Consider the following 13,977-nt stretch of genomic DNA (forward strand, 5'->3'; position numbering starts at 1 on the left):
GCCTCCCGTGGAAATCGCGGCGGGCGCCTTTAAGAGCCAGCTTTGGTTACCCCGGGGGTGGGAACCCCCGGCAGATCGCGAGGCGGCGGCTCCCGGCCGCGACGCTCCGCACTTTCGGCTCCAGCTCCCGCCGCCGCCGCCTGGAAAGCCACTAGCTCGTCCGCCCCCGCCTCCGCCCCTGCCTGGAGCGCTGTTTTCTGCGGCGGAGGAGAAGTGCTATGTCAGGAAAGTTCCGGGAGGCGCCGGCTGGGGCCATGCTCCCCGCGCTCTGCGGGCGCCCGCGCGCAGCCCTTTGTACGAGGTGAGCGGGGTCCCCGCCCGGGACAGGTAGCGCGGCGGGAGCCTGCGGTCCGCGGCGTGGGGGTCGCCGAGCGGCTGGCGGAGAAAGGCTGGTTAGCCCGAAGTTGTGCGGGAGAAGCCCCGGGTTTCGGGGAGATTTTTGCGGCTGGACTTGAGTGATTTCAGCGGCCAGCGCCACACGGTGGGGCCGGGCCGGGACTCGGTTTCCCCGGGCGCCGCCCGGCCTGCGCGCCCCCGACGGCCCCGTCCCCATCCCCTGCCGCCCGAGCACTAGGCCTCCCAGAAAAGCGGGGGCTGCGGGTCGGCTCCCAGCGCCCGATTCTCACCGCGGGGCTGCTCCGGGGAGGCTGAGTGCAGGGCGTGAGGAAGGGGATGGGAGCCTCGTGAACTTTTACACCGTGGCCTCGTCGCTCCTCCGGGGCGCAAGTCTCCCCGTTTGCCCCAGTGGGCAGGCGCCTTGCGGGCTCCCCCAGTTCGGAGGGCTTGCCACTTGCGTGTGGGTAAGCTTGCGGCGCTGTGTGTCTTTTCTGCCTCGGTCGGTTTTCAGCGTCGCCCTGATTTTCGTCCTCCCTCCCCTCCCCCTTTTGCTTTGGGAATTCATTTTTTTTTTTTTTTTTTAAGAAAAAATATCCTGGAGGTTCAGGGTGCTTTAAAAAAGAAGAAGAAGAAGAAAAGAAAGAAGACACCCAACAATATATCTTTATGAAATTTACCCCCAAGGTTGACCCACATTTTCAAAGTGGTCGTTTAGTCCCTGATTGAGTGTTTAGACTTGGTCTCTGCACTTAGGAAATACTGGTAGCCCTGGAAAAGGAATGCAGGTTTGTTTTTAGTGAGGTAAAATGAGTTTTCAACCATATCTTTTTAAAATAGGATTTTCTCTTTATTCGTTGATTTTCATTGTCTTAGATTAAAAGGCTGCAACTTATTTTCGGAGTACTATTTCTAAGAATCATAAATAAAATTTGATGTGTCTTGCATAATCTGACATTGCTTCTGACAGTTTTACCCGTGGATGAGGTATGTAATACATGTAATTATTTGGTGACACCTAATATAGAAGTACATTTATTATGCAATGGGTAAGTTTTCCTTTTTCATGTGTCCTGTGGCTGTCCGAAACACATTTTGTCACACCTCTAGGTGTCTGCCTGTTACTGTTTCTGTCTTCTCCACTTACATTGTGTATGTCTGATGTCAGCTGCAAATCAAAAGTTGCTGATGAAAAGTCCCTATATTTTGTGAAATGTTGGATAGCCCAGATTTTAGTGACATAATTGATCACATAATCCAGATTATTTTGAAAAATAAAAATAGAATGTGGGAGCTTGTTTAAAGAAAAGAATATCATGAAGTATTTAATCAAGTATATGCATCACATATAGTTTTGTGTGTGAAAAATACACTACCAGAATAGACAGGGAATAGTGTACATAATGTCTTGTTTGTAGTGGGGAAGTTGTGAAAGGAAATTATTCCAGAATAATCATTAATGTTTTAGCATTTATTTGGGATATAGATTTTGGTTTCAGAGCACAGTTTTGTCACTCTTCTGTCAAATATACCAGAACTGAAACTTTATGAAAAGAACTCACAATCTTAAGCATTTTTTTGATAATTTGCAGCAAACTGAACATTTTTAGAAAAAAAAAGTTACTTAGAAAAAGTCACATACTTAAAACCCTAACTGCAGTTACCACTTTACCTTAAGTTTGCTGGACTCCAGGCAAGTAAGTACTGTATTTAAGAATTTGGATTTCTAAGGTAGATGTGACTTAGTTCCTAGAATTGTATTGATTAATAGGAGTGCCTTGAGATTTTGTATATGGTTTATTTGATATGACTGCTCTGTGAATGATTCTTTTTGAAACTAAATGTATATATATATCACAATATATAGCATTAAGTCCATATGTTTCAATATCATCTAATACATATAACAGGGAAATAATACATAATATTTATTATATGTAACATAATTATATATTATATATAACATATAATAATATATTATAATAAGAATATATATAACAGGGAAAACTATTCAGGGACTTGACAATACACAGCAGGTCTGAAAGATCAAAAGCTAGAAATAATTACTGTTAGAACTTGTCATCTCTTCAACATATTTGTCAGTGTCAGTTACATTATCCTGTCCAATATGTTCTTATTCCTGTATAACGCTTGGACCAGGGAGCCATGTGCCAGCAATCCTAATCACATATTTATTGAAATGGACTGAATTATCTCATCAGTGAATGACTGAATCAGGTACTTCTTAACCTTCAGTAGAGGAATCTCCGATAAAATGTAGTTTGTCAAGGTAGTGTCTTTCAACACTGCAAAAATGACTTTGAGGGCATTCCCATTGGTCTGGCCTTTTAGAGAGTAGACCTCAAAGGCATGGGGAGGCAAACCTTGGGAACATTTTGGTATTTCAATTTGTGAATGATGTCCTAAATATTTGATTTGAAAGATGTACCTACGAATGCTTGGAAAAAGAATACTTATATTAAAAATGTAAGAAGTTTGGATGAACACAGAAGGATAAATTTAGTGTTACCTGTAAATACAGGGTGGAGAGAGGAGTATGTTTGTAAGTAAAAGAGCAGTTAGAGTAGAGGTAGACAGATTGAAGATAAAGGAGGGACAAAAGAACTCATATCTCAAATATACATTGTGGTAATTTTAAAATGTCCACAATTTCTTTGCTACTGCCCCATGAAGAGGTGGAGACTAATTCTCTTCCTTTTTTGTAGGGGCTGACCTTAGTGATTTACTTCTAAGAAATAGAATGTAGTAGAAGGGATGCTGTGTCATTTACATGATACCTTTAGAAAACAAGAAATAGCTTTTTTCTGGCTCTCTCTTCTGAGATTTAGCTATTGAAACCCAGTTACCATGCTATGAGGAAGCCCATCCCACATGGAGAGGATGCGGGTAGGTATTCCTACTGAGATCTCAACTAACAACCAGCATCAGCTGCAACACATCTGAATGAGGAAGCCTGCAAGGTGACTCAGCCATCTCTTACTGAGTTAAGAACCAGTTAGTGAATCTTTTCATCCCTTAGAATTATGAAGTGATAATAATAAATGTTACTGTACTCCACTAAGTTAGGAGAGGTTTATTATGTAGCAATAAAGAGCTAGAAAAGTTTTTGAGTACTTACTATGTACCAGGCACTCTGTTAAAGGGTGGGCATATAAAGATGTTCAATATCAAATCTGTTCCCTCCTGAAAGAGGTTTAAACCTCATTAAAAAACTAATTGCATAATCCTATTATATATGTGCAATTTCAACAATAAACTGTTCAGTGGATGAGAAAAAAACAAAATAAAACACATGAACCTATAATGCAGTGCTCTTATCACTACAGGCAAAGCTTTGAGATATTTCTTACTATATTCCACAGCTGAAGCTGCTACATTTCAGCATATATATGAAAACTAGAAACAAAATAATTTTTTTAGATTGATTTTTTTTTTTAACATGCTAGGTATTTATCAGAAATGTGTTTATATTTGCTATAAATGTCCTTTACCTATTGCATGTGGCAATTTTTTGGGAAGCTGTGACAAGTGTATATTTAGGGTGACTTCCTAGTTGTTTATTTGAAACAGACAGTAACGTGTTTCCAAGAGTTTATGTTATGTCTCTTGGGTTCTCAAAAAATAACATTTGAAATGTGTTAACTATGAGCCTGAAATCACAGCCTTTCAGAACTGATGGGATCTTGGTCAATTATAGTTTCAAGTTTCCTGGGAATTTTCTGTTTAAGGTCAGATGTGGCCCTAGTTTGAACTGGATAATCCACAAAATAGGTACTTTTGCAACCACAGAACATGGAGAACATTCCAAATAATTTGCAGTGTGGGCAGCCCACCATGTTTTAGCGTTTAGTTGCCTTGAGGCAGAGTGCCATACTTGTAAAAAATGGTTTCTGAAGCTGACAGACAGCAAGCTGTTTCTGTCTTTGAGCTTGACACACAGGATAAAAGTGCCTTTTAGTTTCTGTGCCAGTAAATATAAACAGAATTGGTAAAAGTAATTTGTTTCCATTTCCATTTGTATGGCAGAAGATTCCAAAAACTCAAGCATGAAACGCTAGATTAATATTCTGGAAAGTTCATATTCATTAAAAATGTAGCGAAGAGTGTGAAGGTTGAATTTTATCAAAGTTTTAAGGTCTTGGGTAAGAGTGTATGTATACTCACAGTTAGGAGGATAATCTAGAGATCACCTGTTGAAATTAATAATACTGCTATTTTCAGTATTTCCTTCAAATGATAATGCTAAAGAAATTATATCCTCCCAGGCACAATTTAGATTAAAAAACATCCCCAGCCAGATACTGTAACAATCAGCTGGCATACATGTTAATTGATTCTTAGATAATTTTTAGTTCAAACCATTACGCGTCATTATAGGCGTAAGCTTAACGTACTTTTTGCGGTTTCTGACCGAAGCTTCCTAGTTAACTATTTTTCTCTCAGTTGGCTTAGCCAAATCTATATCTCTATGTTTTTATTGATTTTAGCGAGAGAAGGGAGAGAAAGAGAGAGAGAGAAACAGTGATTGGTCACTTCCCGTACCTGCCCCATTGAACCTGCAAACTAGGTATGTACCTTGACTGAGAATTGAATCTTCAGTCTTTTGGTGTATGGGATGATGCTCCAACTAACTGAGCCACATGGCCAGGGTGGCTTTTTTTTTTTTTTTTTTTTTAAATGTGAGAACTTCTAAGGATCTGCCTTGGGGAGGTGGTACAAAAAGGACATGATGTTTTTTCTAGCTACAATCTTCCAAAGGGAGGTGCTGTTACCTCTTCCTATGTTTTTTAAAACAAAAATAAATGTATGGGTAATTTTAGAGAAAGAACATTTGCAGGCCTTTAAAGATTCTTGAAGTTTAGGTCAGAATAAGGGTCTCGGTTGGAAGTTATGCAGGAATCAGTTAATATCTATGCCAGGTGTTGGTATAGTATATGGCTGCAGGTGTCTGCTGCAGGGTTTTTGATCTAAGTTAGTCTTGGGAAGATGTAGATTCAGAGTTGATGTGGAAAGAGGCTATTTCAGCCAAAGCATCCATTGCCTTCCAGAGGGGAAAATGTTTGCTTAATAAAATTACTTCTAATAAAATTTATTCTTTTTATCATTTTGGCTTATCTTCCCCATTTCCTCCAGGGTGTATATGAAGTAGTCTGTTTTCCTGCTTGCTGGGTTCTGATTAACCTTGCCCAACTGTGATGCCTTCTAAAGTTTCACACTATCCAGCACTAGCAGAAAATCTGTTCTTTAGTTCTTTCAGCTCATTCCCACCTTTTTCTTCTTCATTTTTCATTCTTTTGAACTATGGATTTCTTTAAGATATACTATGAGTTTTTAATTTTTTTCCCTCATTTTCCATGATAGGCTTTGGGTAAATTTGCTCCTACTTAAAGGTATAATGATGTTGGGAACTTGTCCTTTTTGTTTCCATATTTCATGTATTGTTGCTATTGAAAGGTTTCAAATCTTTATTCCTTTGCTATAGTAGATATTTTTTCTTATAATGGAAGTAACATATGTTCATTATAGAAAATTTGGAAAACTCAGACAAGCAAAACAACCAAAAACAAACAAACAAACAAACAAAAAAATAAAGAGGAAGAAAAGGAGAATTATACCCAGAGAAAACTATTGCTAACATTTTGGTATTTATTTTTAAATACATACAGAAAAATACTATATTATATTAATTTCTAAAAATGATACTTTATTATATATATTTCTTTCTTATTTTTAGAAAAGGGGAGCCATATTTCATATCATGGAGTGATCTTCTGTAACATTTTAAATACTGAAGAGTATTTAAATACTGAAGAGCATTTTATTCTATGGATATACCATAATTTATTGGGACTATGCCACCATAATATCAGACAGGTTTTCATTTTTTTTTATTTCTCTTTATATAGCAGTGAGTATCTTACAGGCTCAGTTTTTGTACACATCGCTGACTATTCTTTTTGAGTAAAGCCCTTAAAGTAGAATTTTTGAGTAGTGATAAAAACCATTGATGTTTTTCATTAATTTCAGGGCATTTCATTATGCTCAATATAAAATCTGTAGACGTAACCATAGTCTTCCTGATTACCTTTTGCAGTTTTTTGGATCAGTGTAACATGAAAGATTCTAGTTAGTTAGAATTTGAACCCATACCTGTCTGACTAGGGCTTCATCCAAATGAAGTAACCCAAAATATTTCCAAAGACTCAGCTGTCAGGGCCTACCTCGGCACCAACAATGCATTCGTGCTCACTCACAGCTGTGAATGCTAGTTCCTCCGAAACAGGTGCAGCAGTTGATCGCGTGCCCTGAGAATGTTCTCTCTTTTTCACTTTCAATCTCCTGACTGTATTACTGTCTGACCTCCTGGCCACATATGCTGACACTGATGCATACATAATTGCTGCATGGTTGAGTGAATAAATATTGTTTCTTGTGTAGTCATATCTAAGATTTAAAAATATTCTCTTTTCTGCCCTTTGCTGCCAACTCCTGGACTCTTAACACTAAAAAACATTAGAAGGTTTAAATGTATAGGATTTACCTTTGCGCCGTGTGCGCACACACTTGTGCATATTTAATATCTACATATCTATATTTATCTATATCTTTCTTCCTTTCTGTCAAAAATACAAAACTTTATTTTAACCAAAAATTACCTTTTGAAACCAGATAGGTACCATTCTGGTTACCACAAAAACATGATCAGTTCTAAGAATAACACTAGTGATATAAAATGGGGAAAAACTAGGCAAAGGGTATGTGTGTAACCTAAAGGGCTGATCGTTAAATGTAGAGAGAAATTTTCCCCTTCGTTTTTATAACTAAAGTTATCTGTAGCCATCAAACATGACCCTATTGAATGCAAGGTCACATTTGTATTTTCATGTGCATTTTTCATGTTTAGAATTTGGTACTGGCTGTAAAAGGAAAGAGAAACACTCACATATGCAAAGATTTTCTGAGCCAGAATTTTTTTTCAGATTTTGTCTTCTCCACTGTGAACATCTCCTTTCCTCCTTTCTCTAACACTGAGGTTCTCCGTTCCCTTAGTACCTTGGCACTTACCTCTGTTTTAGCAGGTGCTGTTTGACCTAATGTCTTTTTTCTTTGGTATTAATACAGTAATACAGGGTTCTCTATAGACTAGGATTGCCTTGATAGATCTTTCTCTACTCTGACTTTGAGGATGGACCAATGTTCTTATGTTTTTAGATATCTCTTATAAATAGCATTTAGTTGCATCTTTGCTTTTAACTGGAGAGTTTAGTCTCATTATACTATTTAGAATGTTATATATACATATATTTTTAGAATGTTATATATATATATTTAGAATGTTATATATACTTTTTTAACTCTTCTTATGTCTTTCTGTTCTCCCTTCTTGCTTTTTTGGGGGAGATGATAGATTGATTTTCTTCCTTTTTTACTATTTTTATTTTTGGGTTATGGAGCTGGCTATAAGCTTTATGTCTATTTTAGAAGATACCCAGACAATTTTACTCTGCATATGCATCTTCATGCATTCTAAAGTTGGTATCTTTGCCTTCTGTTGTGAACTGAATTGTGTCCACCCCTCCCACCCCAATTTATATGTTGAAGCCCTAACCTCCTATGTGACTGTATTTGGAGACAGGATCTGGACGTAATTAAGGTTAAATAAAGTCATAAGAACGAGGCCCTAATACAGTAAGACTGGTGTCTTTAAAGCAGAGGAAGAGACAATAGACGTCTAATTCTCCTCCTGCGTATGCATAAAGGAAAGGCCATGTGAGGACACAGTGAGAAGGCAGCTGTAAGCCAGGGAGAGAGGTCTCCCAAGAAACCCACCAGCCTACACTTTGATCTTGAACTTCTAGCTCTGGAACTGTGAGAAAATAAGTTTCTGTTGTTTCAGCCACCAGTCTAGTGTTTTGTTAGGGTAGTCCGGACAGACTAATATATTCTTCTTTTAAAAAAATGCAAATTCCTGAGAATGTTTTAACTCTTATGATACCCACTTCCAACTTATGTGTCATTGCTGCTGAATATTATAGTTCTAGCCCAATTTTTTTCTTAATATGTTAGACATTACTGTTATTGTGCTATACAGTTCCTGTTATATTTAACCATGTATTTATCAATATTTTTTTCTAGTTATTCCTTTTGTATATCAGACCTTCTGTCTGGGTTCATTCTTTTTTTCTGCCTGAAGTACATCCTTCACCTTTCCTTTATTGAGTGTGTGTGTGTGTGTGTGTGTGTGTGTGTAAGAGAGAGACAGAGACAGAAACAGAGATTTTTGTTTGTGTGTGACAATTCTTTTATTTTACTTTTTTTCTTGAAAGAGATTTACCTGGGTATTGAATTCTATTTTTAGTTATTTTCTTTCAGAACATCAAAAAATATCATTCTTTTCTTGTTTTCTGAATATTATTGTTCAGTATGCCAGTGTGAATGAAGCAGTTAATCTAATTTTTTCTTTTTGTTTGTGTGGGAGATAATCGATTTCTTCTCTCGATTAAAGATATTCAGATAATTTCCCTTTCCTTAAAGATTCTTTCTGTTTCTCTCTCTTTCTTTAACTCTACTCTACCATCCTTTTCCTCTCCATCTTCCTGCCTCTCTTCCTCCCTTTTTTGGTCTAAATTCTCATTCTGATGTTTCTGAATGTGATTTAAAAAAAAAATCTTGATTGGCATTAGATAGGCTACATTTGAGGACTGACATCTTTCAGGAATTCAGAAAAGTTCCATTTATTATCTTTTAAAATATTTCCTCCATTAATTTTATATTCGCCTTCTGGGACTCCAATTGTATGTTTGTTAGATATCTACATTTATCTTTTTTTGTCTATCTTTTATTGATTTTTCTTGACTATATTTGGGAAAGAATTTCTATGTTCCAACTTGCAGTTTACTAATTTAATTCAGGTATGTCTAATATTCTACTTTGATGATTTAGTTTTTAGTATTAGTTATTGTATTTCTTATTTCAAGAACATTGATTCCTTTTCATATCTGCTTGTCTCTTGCTCACAGTTTCAACTATTTATTCTTTTATTTTATGCTATTTGTCTAATAACTTCTATAGTTGAAGTCTTTTGGTGGGTCTCTTTGTCTTTTTTTACCCCTGCTCTTAACCATTCATGTTGATTGAATCATTTAGAGGTTTTGTGATATTTGATTATAAACTGCTCACTTTCCTCAACTTTATGGTAACTTTTCAGGCCTGGAGTGAAGGCACTTTCCTCCAGAGGGGAAAATAGTTTGCTTCTGCTACTTGCTTGGGTGCTCTACTGACCTGGGCACATTTAAATAAACGTTTGTGCTTGATTTTGTTTTTGTTTGTTTTGAAATCTCAGGGCTACTTTATGATTACAAATTTTGGGAGGAAAATTATTTCTCCTTTCACAAAAAGAAATGTATTTCTTGTTCACCTTTAATATAACAAATGTGGACCTTTAAAGTCCTATTTATTCTTGGGGTCTTTTGACAAATATAATTCTGTAATCGTAACACAAATGATTTAAATTTAACTATACTAAAGAAACTACTTTGTTTCTGATATTACAGATGTATAAAATAACATACTTTTGTTATTGGGGTTAATGTGCATACCTTAACTAACCACTGTAGGGTGTTTGCTTTTGAAAAGAATAAGCAGACATGACGGTGTTACGATATGATAGCAAATGCTTACTTTTCTTTTCTCCTTTTAACTCCAGTTTTATAATTTATCATTTTCCTCTGATGATAAATTTGAAATTTCTGGGTAGGATTATTGGTATCAGCACTTTCTCTTCCTAAACCCTAAACATCATCTTGTTTGCAATCATTCAGTGTTTGATTTATATTTTGTTCTTTAGGAAGTTAGTGCAGCATCTTATTTTAAATTTTTCGGTTACATCTGGTTACATTCTCCAGCTTGAAAGACAGCACTGATCACATTTAGTTTTCTTTTCCTTCATATTTTTCTGGGCTTTGCCTTTAAAATGATAGTAAGGAAGTCCTGGCTGGTTTGGCTCAGCTGTTAGAGCATTGGCCTTCAGACTGAAGGGGGTGTTGCAGGTTCAATTCCTGGTCAAGGGCATGTACCTGGCTTGCAAGTTCAATCCCCCAGCCTCTGTCGGGGTTATGCAGGAGGCAACCGATCAATGTGTCTCCCTCCCTCCTTTCCACTATCTGTAAAAATCAATGGAAAAGTATCCTTGGGTGAGGATTAACAAAAAATAAAATATAAAATAAAATAATAGTAGGGAAAGTAAAAAACAAAAACACACCTGGGTTTCATTGCCCTGATTTATACTCTCAAAGGCAAGTTAAAGATGGCAAACTGCAGGGTTCTTCTGGGTAGGTTTGCTTTGGAAAAGGAGTAATTCTGTGCTTTTTTCAAATGGTTACATATTGGTAAACATTTTAAGAAATGTTTAATTTTTTTCTTTTGCTATTATAACATACTCAGCTATTTCCTGTTCACCCTACATGCTATAGATATGTGGGATAGCCTGGGTTGTGACGAACAGTTAAAGCAGAAGGATTTCAATAATCTCAGCTTTTATATCTCTCAGTACTTGGTTGCTGTGGACTAGTTTTGAGCACTTAGATACAATGGTAAAATGATTCCACCTAAAAAACTAATTATTTTATTTATCAGGTGATAATTGTCCGTGTCATAAAATTAAGCTTTTACTATTTCTGTGCTCTCTTTATGACATAGTTTTTCTTTTGCATTGTGAGTTTTGAAGTCTGTCATTTTGTACTACTATTTTTCCACACCTTGCATTGAAAGAAAGGCACCAGAATAGACGTGATCTCTGCAGCTCACATACTGGAATCTCATTCTGGTAAGGTCTTTGTTCATGCCTAGATTCTAAGTTGGAATAAAGTTCCAGGGAAAGATCCTTCTGGTAATTATTTTTTTAGTAGATAGACACGAAAGACTCGTGAAAAGCCACATTACATTAAGCATCAGTTTTGTCTGTGGCCCTTGTAGAAAGGGAATTTTCTGTTTATCCAATAAAAACTTGAGACTTGAAATGATCACTTTACTAAATACTGCCCCTCCCAGAATCTGTGTTAAATTCTGCTTAATTCCAACATAATTCAATATATAAGAAGAATTTTCACATTTGTTTCATCAACCATTAGTCAAACTTTACGTTTGGGCCATTCTAATGCAATGATTCTTGCCATTATTGAATATATATTGAGTATTGACACCCACACATGCACACATACACAGCACTTTCTGGTATCTCTCATCGGCCATATCTGCTGGAAGGTATCAAATGAGAAGTGGTTATACATGAAGTATAATAACACTGGAAACATTTCACTTAAGTATAAGCAGTGGTGTTTATGAGCATTAGTGCTCTTCTTTCCCCTTTTGTAGTGTAAGAGGAAATCCAGAAATTGCAATTCTGACTATTGTGTGTATAATTGACATTGGACCAGTGAAGTCCCTATGGGGGTTTGGTCTTACCAGCTATATGTCAGTTGCATCAGCATTTTTTGTAAACTTGCAAAGCTTATACTGATGCTTTGATCTCTGAGCAGAGGACCAGTGGACTAGCCGCAGGTACTTTACTGAATGGCAGCATCATTGGGACACTATCAATGGGGAACCCAATTATGAACAAACAGCACACCCTCACCCCAAATCCTTTCTCCATTGTGGTTTTGTGATGCATGATGTGAAATTGTTCTTTGGTATTTAAAATACAGCCATTTTTCACCTTGATGTACACACACACACACACACACACACACACACATATACATATATGTATATATATTTTTCATTTCTAAAGGTTCAAAGTGAATATTGTAGATTTTCTTTAAAACATTTTCTTGCTAAGGCATGATTTTGTGTGTGGGGCGGCAAGGTGGTTTTTAGGAGGTGATATATGCAATACTTTTAATGACAGTTATGTAACCCTTTTTACTAGAAGGAGTCTTCCCCATTGTTGAATGCACTGCAAAGTTGATTGAAAAGTAAAATTTAGAAATAATAGAAATAAAGTTGGGTTATAGGAGTCAATCATTTTATGCATGAACTCTTTTGCATGGCAGGAATTAGTAGAGTCCTATAGCTAGTGAGTTTTTAAGAAACATTTTCTTGAACTTAAAATTGTGTCAATATCATTTTAGAAGACTTTTCTTCAGGACCACATACATTTTGTAAAATTTTACTTATTCTTGCAATGAGAGATTTCTGCTTCTAATCATTATGAATTTATTTTATTTTACCTCTTTTCTTGACTCCCTATGACCTACTACTACCTCTTCCCCCCCACAATAATAATATAAATTATAACTTCAGAATCAAAATATACTAGTTTTCAGCTTAGTACTTTAATATTTAGTGGAGTGAATAATATATAGTAATAGAACATGAGATTTAGAGAATGTTGCAAGAAAATATGAACACTTATATATGAGAAATTATGCTTTCTCTGTTTTCTACTTTTGGGGCATCCTGAGTTCTTCCTCACAGCACACATAACACGATGTAATCTAAAGGTTATTTTGTGTTTGTATGTATGTTTATGTATGTTTGCTATGTGTTGGGGTTTTTCGGAGAAATAGAACCAGTAGGAGATATACATGAGTTTTTAGAAGTAATTGGCTCACATGATTATGGAGGATGAGAAGTCCCATGATTTGCCATCTCCAAGCTGGAGACCAAGGAAAGCTTATGGTGCAGTTCACTAAACTGGAGGGCTGATGGTGTAAGTACAGGTTAAGGGTAGCTGGGTTTGTTCCAGCTCAAAAAGTCAGGCAGAGTGTGAATTCTCCTTTCCTCCATATTTTTGTTTTATCCAGGACTTCAAAGAATTGGATGATGCCCATCCACATTGGGGGTGGGGGGGCAGTCAGCTTGACTCAGTCTACTGATTCAAATGCCAGTCTTATCCAGAAACACCACACAGCACACCCAGAAATAATGTTTAATCCAAGTGTCCTGTATTCTAGTCACGTTACCATGGGAAATGAACCATCACAATGAGTATCTCCATTAGACTTCTGAGTTACATAAGATCAGAAGATATATCTGTTTTGTTCTTCATTTTATGCCTTGCTGACTTAGAGTAGGTGCCTAATAACTATTAAAGGAAGAAAATAAATACATTTAAAGGAGTGTATAAGTCAAGTTGAAAAGTATATGTCAAAGATTTAGATAATGTACATGGATAGTATGATTGGAGACTGAGGATCACAGTGAGATATGCAAGTGCCATTAGTTGGCACCTGATGAGTACTGACATTTTCTCTGTCTTCATCTGGTGGCTGTTTTGAATACCAAAACTAAAGTCTTAGTTCATAGATTTTTGGACTGTAAGTAGTTTAAGTGTGACCTTTAGATTTTTAAGAATCTTTCAAAGGTAACCAGAATTATTTTGATCATGGCAGTGAATCAAGGTCAAAACAGATTTGCTGTTATTTCTGAAGATGAGTCAGTGCTGCTCTTCAGGAATCATATTTTGAAATTGTATAGTAAGAACAGAAGGATCTTTAATTCTTTTCTGCTTCACTTACATTTTTAGCTCTCCACTCATGAGAACATTTGGTCCAGTAGTTCCCCCTTATCCTCAGGGGATGTGTTCCAAGACCCTCAGTGAATGCCTGAATCCACAGATAG

The 13,977-nt window shown here is 36.7% G+C and overlaps 1 protein-coding gene across 1 annotated transcript in view; it reads left to right on the forward strand.

The window, feature by feature from the left end:
* The first annotated feature begins 212 nt into the window (after positions 1-212).
* The window catches only part of GPR63 (G protein-coupled receptor 63), a 42,472-nt gene continuing 28,707 nt past the window's right edge, over positions 213-13,977 (forward strand). Inside the window, exon 1 of the mRNA XM_036249026.1 lies at positions 213-301. The gene's annotated coding sequence lies outside the window, so the exon portion shown is untranslated. The remainder of the gene's footprint in view (positions 302-13,977) is intronic.

The sequence above is a fragment of the Molossus molossus genome, unplaced genomic scaffold (genome assembly GCF_014108415.1).
Source record: "Molossus molossus isolate mMolMol1 unplaced genomic scaffold, mMolMol1.p scaffold_m16_p_8, whole genome shotgun sequence".
NCBI lineage: Eukaryota > Metazoa > Chordata > Mammalia > Chiroptera > Molossidae > Molossus > Molossus molossus.